The 15,439-nt window shown below is 35.6% G+C and overlaps 1 pseudogene; it reads right to left on the bottom strand.

Annotated features, from left to right (window-relative positions):
* Window positions 1-768: 768 nt before the first annotated feature.
* On the bottom strand, window positions 769-2,572 carry LOC137650959 (heat shock 70 kDa protein cognate 4-like; annotated as a pseudogene).
* Between the last annotated feature and the right edge of the window lie 12,867 nt (window positions 2,573-15,439).

The raw sequence follows: 15,439 nt of genomic DNA on the forward strand, positions 1-15,439 counted from the left end.
TGTTTGAGTTTTATTACTAAAATTTCCTGTATAGATAACTTTTTTCAAGACTGCACTTTTCTTCAAGTAATATATTCGATCAATGTTGCTTGCATTAAATTTAAATTGAGTTGGATCATCACCACCATCCCATTCAATAGGAATATATATGTAATCAAACTCAACATCAAAATCAATGTCCTTTATAGAATTTAAAAATTCATTTGGATAAATAATGCCTCGGCAATTACTTCTATATCTAGGATGGATATTTTCAGTATATGACATTAGCCTCTTTACCTTAATTTTATCTAATTTAAGGTCATTATAAACAGTTTGTCTCAGCTCATTTTCAATATATACTTTATATATCCTGGAGCAATAAATTGGGGTCTCTTGCCACAAAAACATATCCTTCGTGTTCATGTCCACGATTCCATATAGCTTCGTGCATATAAAAATACAATACCATATTTTTATTTTTTTCCTTCATTCTTCCAACTATTGCACATTCATTTACATTTTCATAAAAGGGCGATTCTTTATTATGGAAATAATATAGTCGATCAATGGCACTTAAATTTATAAATTTTAAATAAGAAGAGATATCTTCTTCATTTACATCTAAATAATAAAACTAAATCTATCTTGATATAGGCTACCAAGAACGGGAAAATATCTTTTGAAAGATCTGCTGAGTTTTATTCTTTCGTGGTAACTTTTGAAATTATTCATTTTTTAATATACATAAAATTTTATATCAATAAATTATGAAAACTCCTTTGCTTATTAGTCAACTTCTTCAATAGTTGGATGAAATTGATTATTGTGTAAATTTGATTCATTTGCCCCAAGTATATGTTCATAATCCTTTTTTATTTCCTTTAATTTATTTTCATATTCCTTTTTTTTAGCAGTAGGGTTTTCATCAATCCATTTAAGAGTACTTTCTAATTTTGATTTTAATATATCTATATTACTACTTTTATTATTTATAATATTATTTTGTACTTCTAAACAATATGATTCTAATTTACATTTAGCTTCTATATCATTTTTTAATTCACGATCTTGAGTAGCGTACATTTCAGCCTCTTTGATCATTCGATCTACCTCTTTGTTTAGTCTTCCAGAATCATTAGTTATAGTAATTTTATTTGATTTGCAGGAAGATTCTTTGGTTGCTGACACATTTAATATCCCAATGGCATCAATATCAAATGTAACATTGGTTTTAGGTGTACCCCTGGGGGCCTGAGGTATATTATTTAATTTAAACTCTCCTAAATAATTATTATCGCCAGCGTTAGCTCTTTCTCCTTCGTGAAATTGTTGTGTTCCTTTTAATCAAGGTAGACATAATATTGCCGGCAGTTTCAATACCCAACGAAAGAGGAGTCACATCCAGTAATAATAAATCTTTGATCTTATCAGATTTATCTCCACTGAGAATGGCAGCCAGAATGGCAGCACCATAGGCTACAGCCTCATCTGGATTAATCGACTTATTCAAATTCTTTCCATTAAAAAAAATTTGAAGGAGGTTTTGTATTTTCAGTATACGTGTAGAACCTCCAAATAAAACAATTTCATCGATGTCACTCTTATCGAGCTTAGCATCAATTAATGCATTTACAACTGGCACTAGAGTATTTTTGAAGAAATTGAAAAATAAATTTTCGAATTTAGCACGAGTAATGGTAGTATGAAAATCAATTCCCCTATATAACGAATCAATTTCGATTGTCGCTTGTGTAGATGAAGATAAAGTTCGTTTTGCAGTTTCACAGGCAGAACGAAGATGTCTTAATGATCTTTTATTGTTGCTTAAATCTTTTTTATACTTTTTGTTGAATTCATGTGTAAAATAATCTAATAAAATACTATCAAAATCTTCTCCCCTAAGATGAGTATCTCCTGCTGTTGATTTAACTTCAAAAATGCCATCATTACTAATATTCAATATAGACACATCAAAAGTCCCTCCTCCAAAATCAAATATTAAAACATTTCGTTCTTTTGTATCATTATTTAATCCATAAGCGATGGCGGCAGCCGAGGGCTCATTAATTATTTGAATAACATCAAGTCCAGCAATGACTCCAGCATCTTTAGTAGCCCGCCTCTGAGAATCATTAAAATAAGCCGGAACTGTAATAACAGCTTTAATTATTTTTCCCCCCAAATAATTTTCTGTTATGTTTTTCATTTTTAATAATATCATAGAAGATACTTCTTCTGGGGTTAACACCTTTTTCTTCTTTTTATGTTTGACGTGTATTTTTGGTTTATCTTTTTCGTTAATAATTTCATAAGGTAAGATTTTAATTACTCGTTGAACGCAATCATCTCAATAATTTCTTCCCATTAACCTTTTTACATCAAAAATGGTATTCTTTGGATTCAACGCACATTGATTTTTTGCTGCTTCCCCAACAAGTCTTTCGGTGTCATTGAATGCAACATAAGAAGGAGTGGTTCTATTTCCTTGGTCATTAGCAATAATTTCAACTTTTTCATTTTGAAAAACAGCAACACACGAATAAGTAGTTCCCAGGTCAATACCAATAACTGGAGAATTATTATGCTCCATTACTAGAATATTTAGCTATCAACTATATGTTACTTGGTTGTAAAATAGAAATCTAATGATGCATTGCAGTTAGTATTCTAGGGTTTATATACATACACAAATGTACAGCTACTATTACATATAATTGAATAATGATAAGATAATTATTTAAAAGTTATCAAAATTTAAAAAAAATGGAAAAAAGTTAAGATAATAGTTTATATGGTTAAGATTTTTGTGTAACACTCTTAAATTATTCTTGGTAATACTATTGATAAATATATTAGTTACCGTAAAAATCTTTTATTTGTCATAGAAAACGATTATTATTTGTTTTAAATATATATTCATGGGTGATATCAATCTATTTTTTTTTATTAATCTTCTCATAATTTTTCAAATTCATGACAATCATCTTCTAATTAAAATAATGTGTAAATTTCAGTAAAATTTCCACAAAATCAATTAATAAAATTTAGGAAAACTAATAAAAGATGTTCATAATATTACTAATGGAGTTCATAACTTGTTTTTTTTGGTTAATAATATTGCCATTTCAGTTAACTTCATTTTTTTGTGGTTAACATTTGTATTATCTTTTTTCATAAAATTACATTTTGGTTAATAATATTGCCATTTGGGTTCATAATATTGAATTTAAGTTAATAATATGACATATGAAACTATTGAAAAATAAGAAAAAATATTAAAAAAATTAAAATATTACTTTCCTCTTAACAAGGGTCTTGAGTAGTGTCATAGCCTCTGTACCATGGCCTTCCACTGTCTTGGATAGGAGTTGTCTTGTTTGGGGGTATACTCAGGCATGCTGTTCTATCTTATCTCTCTCCCACTTGTTTTTTTATTATTTTTTTTACTTTATGTGTGGAGACAAAGACAAAAATCGATTGTTGAAAGTATTAAAAGTATTCGAAGAATTAATAAAAATTACAAAGGAGAGCATACTAAGAATTCCAGTATTTATTGTGAAGTAAAAAAAAGCCAGGAAGGACTGGAGAGAATATTTAGTAATGAAAGTAGATGAGGCTGGCAAAGTTATGGATTCAAGGAGTGTTTGTGGTGTAAGACTTGCTCATAGAATTATGAATGTAAACTTTACTGGGGCATAGAAGAAGAATCATATACCCATCAGAAAGAGAGACGGATCTGTTATAAAAACATAAGATGAAGAAAAGCCACGTTGGATGGAGCACTTTAGTGAGGTCATGGATAGGAGATATCAAGGGAATATATTTATAATACAAATGTAGTTTTATTAGATAAAATGGACATTTAACAGGAAAAAAAATAAAAAAACGGATTTTGAGCGAAGCGAAAAATCTATTTTTGGGAGAGATCGCCATGTCGTCCTGATGGAAGTTCCTAAGGTAGCTTCAAAAGGATATATTATATACTACAGTGATATTTCCAGAGAATTAACCTTCAGGTTCCAGAATTCTTAATCCTGGAGTAAATATCCTTAAAAGTTTCTCAAGGATATTGCATAAAATCAGAGGACGTATTCTTGACACGTCACATAGCAATCTGTACCCCATATAGCGTTAACGCTTCGAGGTGGATGTGGCAAAAGAATAGAAGGGGGCCGTAACAAGGTTACCCCCGTTCTCGTACTACTATTGACCACCACTCCAGCGCCATTCCCGGGATGGCGGACATTCCTTGTAGCATTGAGCGTGGTGCTACAGATACAGTACGTCAGGGAGGGAACTGTGAGGATCTTTTCTTTTAAGAAAGAAGGGTGGGTCCATCAGGACGACATGGCGATCTCACCCAAAAATAGATTTTTCGCTTTGCTCAAAATCCGTTTTTTGGGCTCAAGCCATGTCGTCCTGATGGAAGTATACTAGAGCATTAATGTATCTGTGGATTTTCATCAGTGCCTTAACCTTGGGACAACCTTTCTATGATCATTTGGATTAATCGAGACAAATGATGTTACCATTATCCGTCAATATCACTAATCATCTCCGATGTTAGTGCTTCCTGCCCCCTACAGGGAAGAGTCATTCTAGACGGTAGAAAGGGGGGTCTCAAGGTAAGCATATATTGTATGGACAAACATAAGAATACACCAGATGAACAAACCGTCTCGTAGTTTGTGAAAATTACCAAATACTTAACAGTGTTTCTTAATTCCATTGTTTGTGAGCATACAAATACATAAAAGTACATACTCTGGACTATAATCATGCAATTGTCAGGTGAGTTAGGACGCAATTACATTCTAATAGACGTTTATTAGTAAGCAAAACGAATGTAGCATGATAATGGAACTATACATGTAACCTGTACAGAGATTATCTTTCTTTCTTGGAAAGCAAGAAATGATGAGTGCCATTCTTAGATCGAAGAAAATTATAAAACAAATACTCTTCATAATTCCTGTACTGGTTACTTTTATCGGCACTGTGTACTACGTATACCGGCACTAGTGCTATTTGTATAATTCCACACCTGGGATTTTGAACAGAGCTAGTGTCACCATGGTAACACTTGATTAAAGGAGGTCACACCCTAAGAGGGATGACCTCTTCTCCCTTTAATTGACAGTCCCAGTTAATTAGCTGTTCATCGTAGAATTAGACGGCGGGTTAAGTATTCTACCCGACGTCACCACATACTGCTTCAGATCATGGACTTGCTTAGCATAGTGTTTGTAGAACACTGTGGATGATTCTCACCCAGTATATGTGCGAGGACATTTGAAGTCCAAACCATTGACTGTCTATAACAGTAATTAGAGGGCAGGTTTTAATACACTACCTGCCGCCACTACATAGTTCATGTACCTGTTTCGCATAGTGTTTGTAAAACACTCTGGATGATTTCCATCCAGTGTATGAACGAAGACGCTCAAAGTCCATATACTAAAGGAAGTTCAGTGATGAAGCAACCTTTCTCGGATCATGACCTGCGGGAGTACTGTCAGGATCCGCTCTACTAATAAAGTAGGTGAGCTTCGCCCTTAGTTGTTTTAGGGATAAGTTTGATCCAGAGGTTTCTCCTTTAAAGAGCTGTCCTCCCCTGAAGTCTGAAGTTCTAAGAAGATAGACCTTTAGACACTCTACCGGACATAGAGAGACATCTTCCTTCAGAGGGCAGATTCTCCAGGGACCCCACCTTTTAGTGGGTAGCTCATTCTTAGCGAGAAAGGATGGATCAGGGAAGAGATTCAGTTCTCCTGTTTCTGAGAACTGAATTTGGCCCTCATCCCTAGAAAGGGCCACTATTTCACTAACTCTAGCCCCTGAGGCTATAGCGAAAAGAAAAATAACCTTTTGGGTTAGATCCTTAAGCAAACAATCTTCATTGTTCAAGGATGAGGCATAATGTAGCACCTTGTCCAAAGACCAAGAGATGGGCTTTGGTGGTGCAGCAGGCCTAAGCCTCGCATATGCCTTCGGGATCTTATTAAAGATCTCATTCGCCAAGTCTACTTGAAAGGCATATAGAAGAGGTCTAGTCAAGGCTGACTTGCACGTAGTTATCGTGTTGGCCGCCAAACCCTGGTTATGAAGATGGATAAAGAAGGACATGCAGAAGTTCATTGAAATCTCTCTCGGTCCTTTTGCTTTTACGAAAGCAACCCACTTTTTCCATGATGACTCAAGGTGATTGGACGGGATGAATTGGAAAACCTAAGTCTATCCCTTCCATTTCAGAGACATGATGTCTATCATTTAAATTAGAGGATCCTCATATAGGGCTACATATTAAGGTAGTTCCTTGACGGCGCTCGTAATGAAGAGGACGGATTGCAGTTCGGGGACTTGTTCCCATCTGGGAGAGAATAGGTCTGCGTCCGTGGACCATTCTAACTCTATCGGCCTGAGCCTGAGTAGAGCATCCACTGTCACATTGCAGATTGGTTGTATGTGAACTGCTGACAGGTGCCATCCCTTAAGGTAAGGGATGGCTAACTATACCTAAACTGTATGAGACGTTTCTTAGAATCGTCGATTGCAGCTTCTCGTTATCGCTTCGGAGTCCCAGATCAGCTGTAGACAATCTGATCTGCTTGGAGAGAGTTTCCCTACTCATGACTGGACCAACATGGTCTTGGGATTTTCGGGCTTTGACCTTTGTTAGGGAAGCGATTAAAGAAGGACCGCTATCGGTCTATTTAGGCTTCTTCGAGCGTTTGATGCTTGTTTTCTCCAGGCTCCCAGCGCATCTTGCAGCCACGCTCTTAGCACAGGGCCTGCCTTTATTGCGAACTGGAGAAAGAACAGGGTTCCTCCCTGTTCTCGTTTTGGGAATCTGAAATTTATCTTTCATCCACGATGTTCCGGGGACCGGATCATTTCTTCGGATGTTCATAGACCATCCACCTTGGGTGCTGCCCACCCCAGCCTATTGTCCAGGAACATTGTTGCCTGAACCTTTCTTAGGCTTAAATATTGCATGACTGTGTCTGCCAATTTTATGAAGGCAGCTAGGACTCTGTCTAGTCTGACAAGTATCTTTCCTAGGAAGTGCGTTACTTTGTGTAACCTGAATCCTAGATAGGAGAGGAAAGGGTGATTGACTGGAAGCTACCGATAGACGGCTTTCAGGTCTGATAAGACTATAGGCACCCTTTTTTGCAGCGGGGTCCTTATGTTCAGGAGGATAAACCTCCTGGACTTATTGTTTTATTTGGACTTGTTGAGTGGCGATAAGTCCTGAATGACTATGAATTTTCTTGAGTCCTTCTCGTAAACACACAACAGCCTTCCCTGCAAACCGGTGGACTAAAGTTTCCTTACCACCTGTATGCTCTAGAGCTCTCAGGTAAACTCCTCTAGGAGGGTTTTGGATAATCGGAGGAGTAGAGGAAATGGTGGTAGAGATATCTCCACCTCTCATCTTAGTCCTATCTTGATTAGGCCATGGACCCAAGGATCGAAGGTCCAGCGATCCTAAAGGCATCTCCCTCCTACTAGAAGCATTTCTATGCTTCGACTGATCAGTAGGAATCTCTTTTCGACCATCTGTCTGTGACATCTTGGTCACGACAACTGTGGATTGTTGTTGAACCGCTCGAAATGGATGTCCAGACCTCTCCATCTTCCTTTTAGGTTGGGGACCCACAACCTTAGAAGATTCTCTTTTTGAAAGGATGCCCCACTTTTGGAGAAGTCCTACTTTCTCCGTGGAGGCGTTCTTAATCACTTTCTTGACTACTTCGTCTGGAAAGAGGTCTTTACCCCAGATGTTGGAAGATATTAGATTTCTTGTATCGTGTTTCGCTGTTGCGTTAGCTAACACAAACTCCCTACATGTTCTTCTAGCCTTTATAAAGGCATAAAGGTCTTTTCCCAAAGTAGCCATATGTATTTTGGCTAAGACCTTAAGCATGTCTGGGGTATCTTGATGAGCCGAACAGAACTCATGTAGTTCTGTAGAGATAAGGAGGCTGCAAGTCTCTCCTTTGTTTCTTGTTCATCCTGTAAGAGAAACTCAGATAATTTTGGAAGATTTTCCTTAAATTGTCGACTGGCGACATCTGCCTCAAGTCTTCCTACTGAAAAGGTGAAATGGGCCTCCTTCCAGTTCTTCTCCTGTTTGGGAAATGCTAATGACAGAGGCTCGCACTCCTTGAGTGCAGGACACGGTTTACCTGTCTCTATTGCCTCAGTGACATATTTGAAGGCCTTCTCCGTAAAGGGGAATGAAATTGAAACAGGAGCAAGAAAGGAAGAGTGCTTGTTACCCGGTGTGGATACCTTCGACACCGAGTAACCCGCCTTTTCTATGCTGCTTGATAGGATAGCCTGTGCTTTATCATTGTCGAGAATCATAACCTCCTTTGATTCCGTTCCTTTTCCTGATGTTGGTTCATCCTTCAGTCTAATGAAACAGTTCGGGAAAGCGTCAAAGCTTGGCCAGAACTGGATTTTGTCCAAAGGAACAGCACCCATCTTCTCTGAGATGTAGAGCTTGCTGTTTAAAATCGGCATTAGCTCCGCAAACCTCCAGGGATTTGTTGTTGAGCATGGCAGAAGGTCTTGATCAACGAATCTTTTGTACGACACTTTAGGAGCGACAAGTGGAGCTTTACCAAGCTCTACCTTGCATTTCGCTTCCTGCTTTGTGCTCTGTTTGCACAAATTTTCTACTAGATTCTTGACTTGGGCCCATAACTGGTTCATTCCATCTAAAAGAGGGATAGAAGGCGGAGATATCGATGTCGTTGGCTCATGAACCTGTTGGGACGGAGACGATTTCAACCCGACATTCTCCCCTTCTTCCCGTGGGCGCCTTTTGCCCTCCTTCTGGAAGGTTATCTAGCCATCGGGAAATATACCTCGTGTCTGGGGTACCACTATATCCTTACTCGCTGTTGGAAATAGTAAACTACGCATCTTGTCATTAGGCAGGTAAGGTCCCGGAGAGATTTTCTGAAAGCCTCTCACCCAGTTGCGTAGTTTGAAACGAGCTGCATCCCTAGTCTCCACCGACTTGGGATTCTTGAAACCTTCGGACAATAGGGCCCGACATACGTTGCAGGACTGCGGGTTCCAATACTGCAGGTGTTCGGAAATAGTATTGCAGGGGCACGAAGCCTGCATGTATTATGTCCGTAAAAACATTTACTCTTAGTTTTGCAGAAGACTACAACACATGACATCTGGCGTTCCTCCTGTAAAGAAAGGAAAACAAAATGAGTATACGGTTGATTATCTCACTGAAAACCAATAAATCAAAAGTCATATCTTAACAGAATAGCTTAGGATAGCAAGCTATTAAGGGATAGTAGGAGACACATACTTGTGTATCCCTTGCAAGCAAATGCTGGTACCTCCCTTCAGTATTAAGTGATAGGAATTTCCTTTTCGAAGGAATTCCAACTGAAAAAGGGGTTTTTTAAACCCCTGGGGATAGGGAAGTGTATACTTTACTGTCCCTTTCATACTAAATACTGTGGGGTACGGAAGACTGATTTCTCAATCAGCTTAACGAAGAAACACTATTCCTTCAATGTAAGAGCGGCTGCAGCATAAGCTCACATGAGGATACCCAAGATATGCTAGAAATAGTTACTGTATAATCATACTGTAGTTTTCTATTTGCAGTATGCACTATATTGCAATATACTGGCTACTGTATTATCATATATAGTATGATCCAGCCAATGTGTTGCCTTTCTGGTAAGCAACTGACTGTACGGTCCAGCTGGCATGATGCCAACTGGACTGGGGAAAGGAAAGACATATATTTGTATATATCCCACCCAACTTATTTGCTGTGACCCCCCTTACAAAATTAAAACATAGAGTTTCCTAATCATGGAGACTCGAGGATAAGGGCTCTGCCCTTTAAGGGTTAGGAGTGTAATACCCAGTCCTTAAAATTTTAATATTGCAGGGTAATCTGAAGACTGATTTCTAATCAGAATATTGAAGAATTGAATTCTTTCAATATGAGATTGGGTTCCACAAATATTTGGGTAGGATTTTCAAATATATTGGAAAAACACTACTAGCATAAAATATACAGAAGCTTTCTATTTGCAGTATATCCTATACTGCAGAAATGCTAACTACCCGTATAAACATATACTGTAGTACAGCCACCATGTCGTTGGCATAGCTAGCTAATGCTAGCACATCTAGCCTGCTAGCTAAAAGAAAGAGAGATAGCATGGAGAACAGGCTACCTAATACTGTATATATATATATATACAGTAAAAGGGATGTAAAAGTCTACTATTACTACCTTCTCCAGAAAGAAGGTTCAAATGGAAGGGGAGAATATAAAATTCAAGCTTCCATCCAGCTACAGTACTGTCGCCGGCAAAGATCTGTCTAAACCTTGCCGGCCGGCACCGCTGGCCAGTACTGCCGGCCGGCAGTATCAGTACAGTTGGCGTGCTGCCGGTTGAGCAGGCACCATTCTGTGCTGGCCTGGTAGGCAGCACCCCGGCAGTAACCACTGTTGCTAGCAGTTCAAGAAAGAACTGAAGAACCTTTGTAAGCAGAAGGGACTTCCCACTTACAGCCAACATGGCCAGCAGCTGCCAGCCGGCAGCTGCCCTGGTTGCCTGCCATCAGTAACAATGACTGCTGGCCGGCAGCAGCCATGACTGCCGGCCGGCAGCAGCCATGACTGCCGGCCGGCAGCAGCCATGACTGCCGGCCGGCAGCAGCCATGACTGCCGGCTGGCAACTAAAATGGCCGGCAGCTCACAGCTGTCATTACTGCCGGCCGACAGATGTTAAGACTGCCGGCCAGCAGCTATCAACTGTAAGGGGGGGAGTCTGGTCGATCCTGGCAACCCACCGGCAACAGTAAGGTTGCCGGGATTCACCAACATAAAGGGATAGAAGGGAAGGGAAAAGAGGGTCCTGTGAAAGGTACAGCAGGAGCCGGCCATAGCCTGTCCTGCCCCACCTAATAAACTCCTTTCCTGTATGAGAACCATCCCAGGCGGCTAAAGAATTTTATTCCTTAGCCTAAGGTTAGATTAATACAATTAAGAGGTTAGTAGCACCCTTGCCACCACCTTTAAGGGAAAGGAAACGGGGTTGCAGTGCCAGTGTCCCCTAAGCATTAGAGGAATTCTATTCCTCAACCTAGGGTCCACTAACACAGGACTAATCTGGTAGGTCACAGGAAGAAGGGTCATATTGTACAGACCAATCAGGAGTGGCCTAGGGAGGTCTAGCCTCCTATATCGGTAGCCTAACGTAGCAAAAGAATTCTATTCATCTTGCCAGGTAGCTACCAACCACAGACTAAAAACTCTGAGTTTCTGGCCAAAACCCCAAAAACCTGCATCTGCGGTTACAGAGGAAGGGCAGAAAAAACCGTAGGAAAGTCATGCCTGAATTAAAGATTCAAGGCCGACCCGCTAAGGTTGTAGCCTGAGGCTACACTCAGAGGGAAGAGGGATTACCCTTAAACTCCCCTTTTTTTGAGAGGGGTAAAGTTCATCCAATTAAAAGAGATACCTATCTCTGCATAATTGAAATCATCGCATACAAGGGTAACCGGGGAGTGTCTAACGTATAATAACACGCCTAGGTTAGGAACCTAGGCGAGATGAGATCTCGGTACATCACTCTCCGAGACTCTAACTATACGATCGACATGGAAAGGAAAAGTATGCACAATGTAAATATCTTTACAAGAATATATTGCCTAAATCCGAGACTCTAACTATACGATCGACATGGAAAGGAAAAATATGCACAATGTAAATATCTTTACAAGAATATATTGCCTAAATAGCTAACATAATAGAATAATTAATTAATGATATATGAGGCTACTTAAAAGCCGGGACGTCGTTCTGCTAAACAAATAACATGCCCAACGAACGACAGCGCTCATAGCGCCTTCGGTACAGGCTAGCTCTAAACACAATACATTACTCAAATTTCACTGTGAAAAGGGAGCTAAAAAACTATTCATTGTAAAGACCTAATACTCAACTTTCCGAAGGTGAAAGAAGTTGGAGAATGCATAATAAATCCTTGAAAATCGATCGAAAAGTTAGATCAACAGGGAACACCACTGAGCGAAATCGCTACAAAATTAGGAATGGCCGCCATCCCAGGAATGGCGCTGGAGTGGTGGTCAATAGTAGTACGGGAACGGGGGTAACCTTGTTACGGCCCCCTTCTATTCTTTTGCCACGTCCCTCTCGAAGCGTTAACGCTATTTGGGGTACAGATTGCTATGTGACGTGTCAAGAATGCGTCCTCGGATTTTATGCGATATCCTTGAGAAAATTTTAAGGATATTCGCTCCAGGTGTTAAAATTCTGGAACCTGAAGGTTAATTCTCTGGGAATATCACTGTAGTATATAATATATCCTTTTGAAGCTACCTTAGGAACTTCCATCAGGACTACATGGCTTGAGCCCAAAAATAGCATATGTTATGACAAAAACATTAGGTTTTTGTTGAAAAACTAGGAAATATATTATTTTGTTTCATCAAATACTACTTTTTAATTAAAAAAATAGGGGTTTATATGAATAACTTCAAAAATATTTAGATAATTAAGTATTTTTTTTATATAAAATTTGTTTTTAATAAGAATAACTCACCAAAAAAAATAAGAATTTAAGAAAAATAATCTAAAAAAATGTAAAAAATCATTCTTTAATAAAAAAAAAAATTAATATTTTTCATAGAAAAACCACAAGACATACAAAAAAATATATGTATTTTATAATATAAATAGTTTTATTAGATAAAATGGACATTTAACAGGAAAAAATTAAAAAATAGCATTTGTTATGACAAAAAAATTAGGTTTTTGTTGAAAAAGTAGAAAATATATTATTTTGTTTCATCAAATACTACTTATCAATTAAAGAAATAGGGGTTTATATGAATAACTTCAAAAATATTTAGATAAATAAGTATTTTTTATATAAAAAAATTTTTCTTAATAAGAATACCTAACCAAAAAAATAAGAATTTAAGAAAAATAATCTAACAAAATATAAAAAATCATTCTTTAATACAAAATAAAATATTTTTTTATAGAGAAGCACAAAAGACATAAAAAAATAAAATATATGTATTTTATAATATAAATGTAGTTTTATTAGATAAAATGGACATTTAACAGGAAAAAAAATAAAAATAGCATTTGTTATGACAAAAAATTAGGGTTTTGTTGAAAAAGTAGAAAATATATTATTTTGTTTCATTAAATACTACTTTTTAATTTAAAAAAATAGGGGTTTATAAGAATAACTTCAAAAATATTTAGATAAATAAGTATTTTTTATATAAAAAAATTGTTTTTAATAGGAATAGCTCACCAAAAAAAAATTAGAAGTTAAGAAAAATAATCTAACAAAATAAAAAAAGCATTCTTTAATGCAAACAAATTAATATTTTATATAGAAAAACCACAAAAATAGAAAAAAAATTCACGAAAACAAATAAGGTTTTATAGGAAAAAATAATCAAACTATATTAAAATATATTTTTATGTAAGAAAATAAATAATAAAGTATAATGAATAGCGAAAAAATACCTTTTTATCAAGATGTGTATTTTTATATCTAAGAATATAAAAATTTTATACAAAAAAGACCAAAAAATCTATTAATATTGAAAATAAAATAAAAAGAAACGTGTATATTACACAAATAAATTATAAAATTAATGAATACAAAATATTTTTTCATACAAAAATTTATATCTATGTAAAAAAATCATACACATATCTATAAAAGTAATAAAAATAAAAAAAAACTACTTTTAAATTGAATGAGATATATTAATAGAGAAAAGTATTACAAAAAATGCAGATATTAATATTCATATGAAAAATAAAATCATATAACAATATCAATATATATTTTGGAGTTTCTAAATGAACACTGATAAACAAAATTTATATTGATTATATTCCTTTAATCTTATATTACTTTTACATAGTTTATGATTTAATATAGGTTTACCTAGTACCTTGTAAAATAATTTTCTTATAAAAATAGCAAACATGTTATAATGAACAGTGAAATTTATTAATATATGAAAATTAATAGAAATTTATTAAATCAATGATATAAGGTCTAACTTTTAAAAAAAGTCATTTATTGATTGAAAATTGGGTAAAGTAACAATACTTTCTCTGCCAACTTTATTTATATATTCGGTTGTATGATATTCAAAACTTTTATTCATGTTTTTAGAATATTGATAATATATAATGTAAGTAAGAATTGATAAAATTAAAATGACATTTAAAACAATTAAACATATATTGTGGTTTTGTGTAAAAAACCATTTAGCGTTGATTACATCTTTGTTATATACAACATCGTGTTCTGTTGTAGATTTTTTGGACGAATTATCTTTATATGAAAATACTGAACAAAATGAACATGTTGTGGATTTAATAAAGAAAAAAAATTCAATGTTTTGAGATATAACTGAACACCAACTATTATTGCAGTTACCATTTAATGTCCTCTTCTTTAAATTTGGGTTCGTGTGTATAATAAGTAAATCATTAAAAGAATTTGCAAAATTACCTGTCTGATTTTCTTTGATGATAACATTATTGGGGCCCGATAAAGAACATATACCATTAGTTATATTACAATTTGCTATGTCCGCCAAATCGATAATAGCTGAAAGAATAAAAGTAGGCAATATTGCCTTGGCCAAATAAAATGAATTTTTTTTTCATTTTTTTGTAGAGTGAACATAGTATTATAAAGTGGAGGATTTTGTAATGGCAATGGAAATGATAATGGCACCAAAAAGGGGTAATAACTATATAATTCATACTCTACAAAATATTTTCCTTTTTTTAAAGCATTTGCCCACGTAGGGAAAGGCATGGCGGTTGTAGGAAGTTTCAATTTATAAGGCAGATGTTCGGGGTAGGATAATGAATTAGGCTCCAAACGAGTAATTATTTTCTTGATGGCATTTGAAGTATTGTTCATTTTATAGATTAAATTAAAATCTATATCTAATACAGTTGCGCTCTTCATAAATCATTCCCATTCATTATATAAATCTGGTAAACTATAAACAGACGAGGAAAAATAAGTATAACAAGTAAAATTATTGTAATATAAACCAAGAGGTTTGTGTCGATGAACACCCTCAAAAAATGTCTCAAATTTTTGAATTATTGGTAATATATATTCAGTTAGTTTTTCATCATTACATTTGTTTTGGATATATAAAATATCCTTGTATATTTTCTTAAAGTTGATTTTATAATATATAAATCACCTTTCATCTTCATTGATATAATCTCCAAAATATACACGAAACGGGGAGATATTTTTTGTTTCTAGTTCTCTACTTAAATTTAAAAAAAATAAAAGTAACAATAATAATATAGAAGGTTTTTTATACATTGGTCCGTTAGATTGGAAATAATTAAATATAAGG

This window comes from Palaemon carinicauda, chromosome 12 (genome assembly GCF_036898095.1).
Source record: "Palaemon carinicauda isolate YSFRI2023 chromosome 12, ASM3689809v2, whole genome shotgun sequence".
Taxonomy (NCBI): domain Eukaryota; kingdom Metazoa; phylum Arthropoda; class Malacostraca; order Decapoda; family Palaemonidae; genus Palaemon; species Palaemon carinicauda.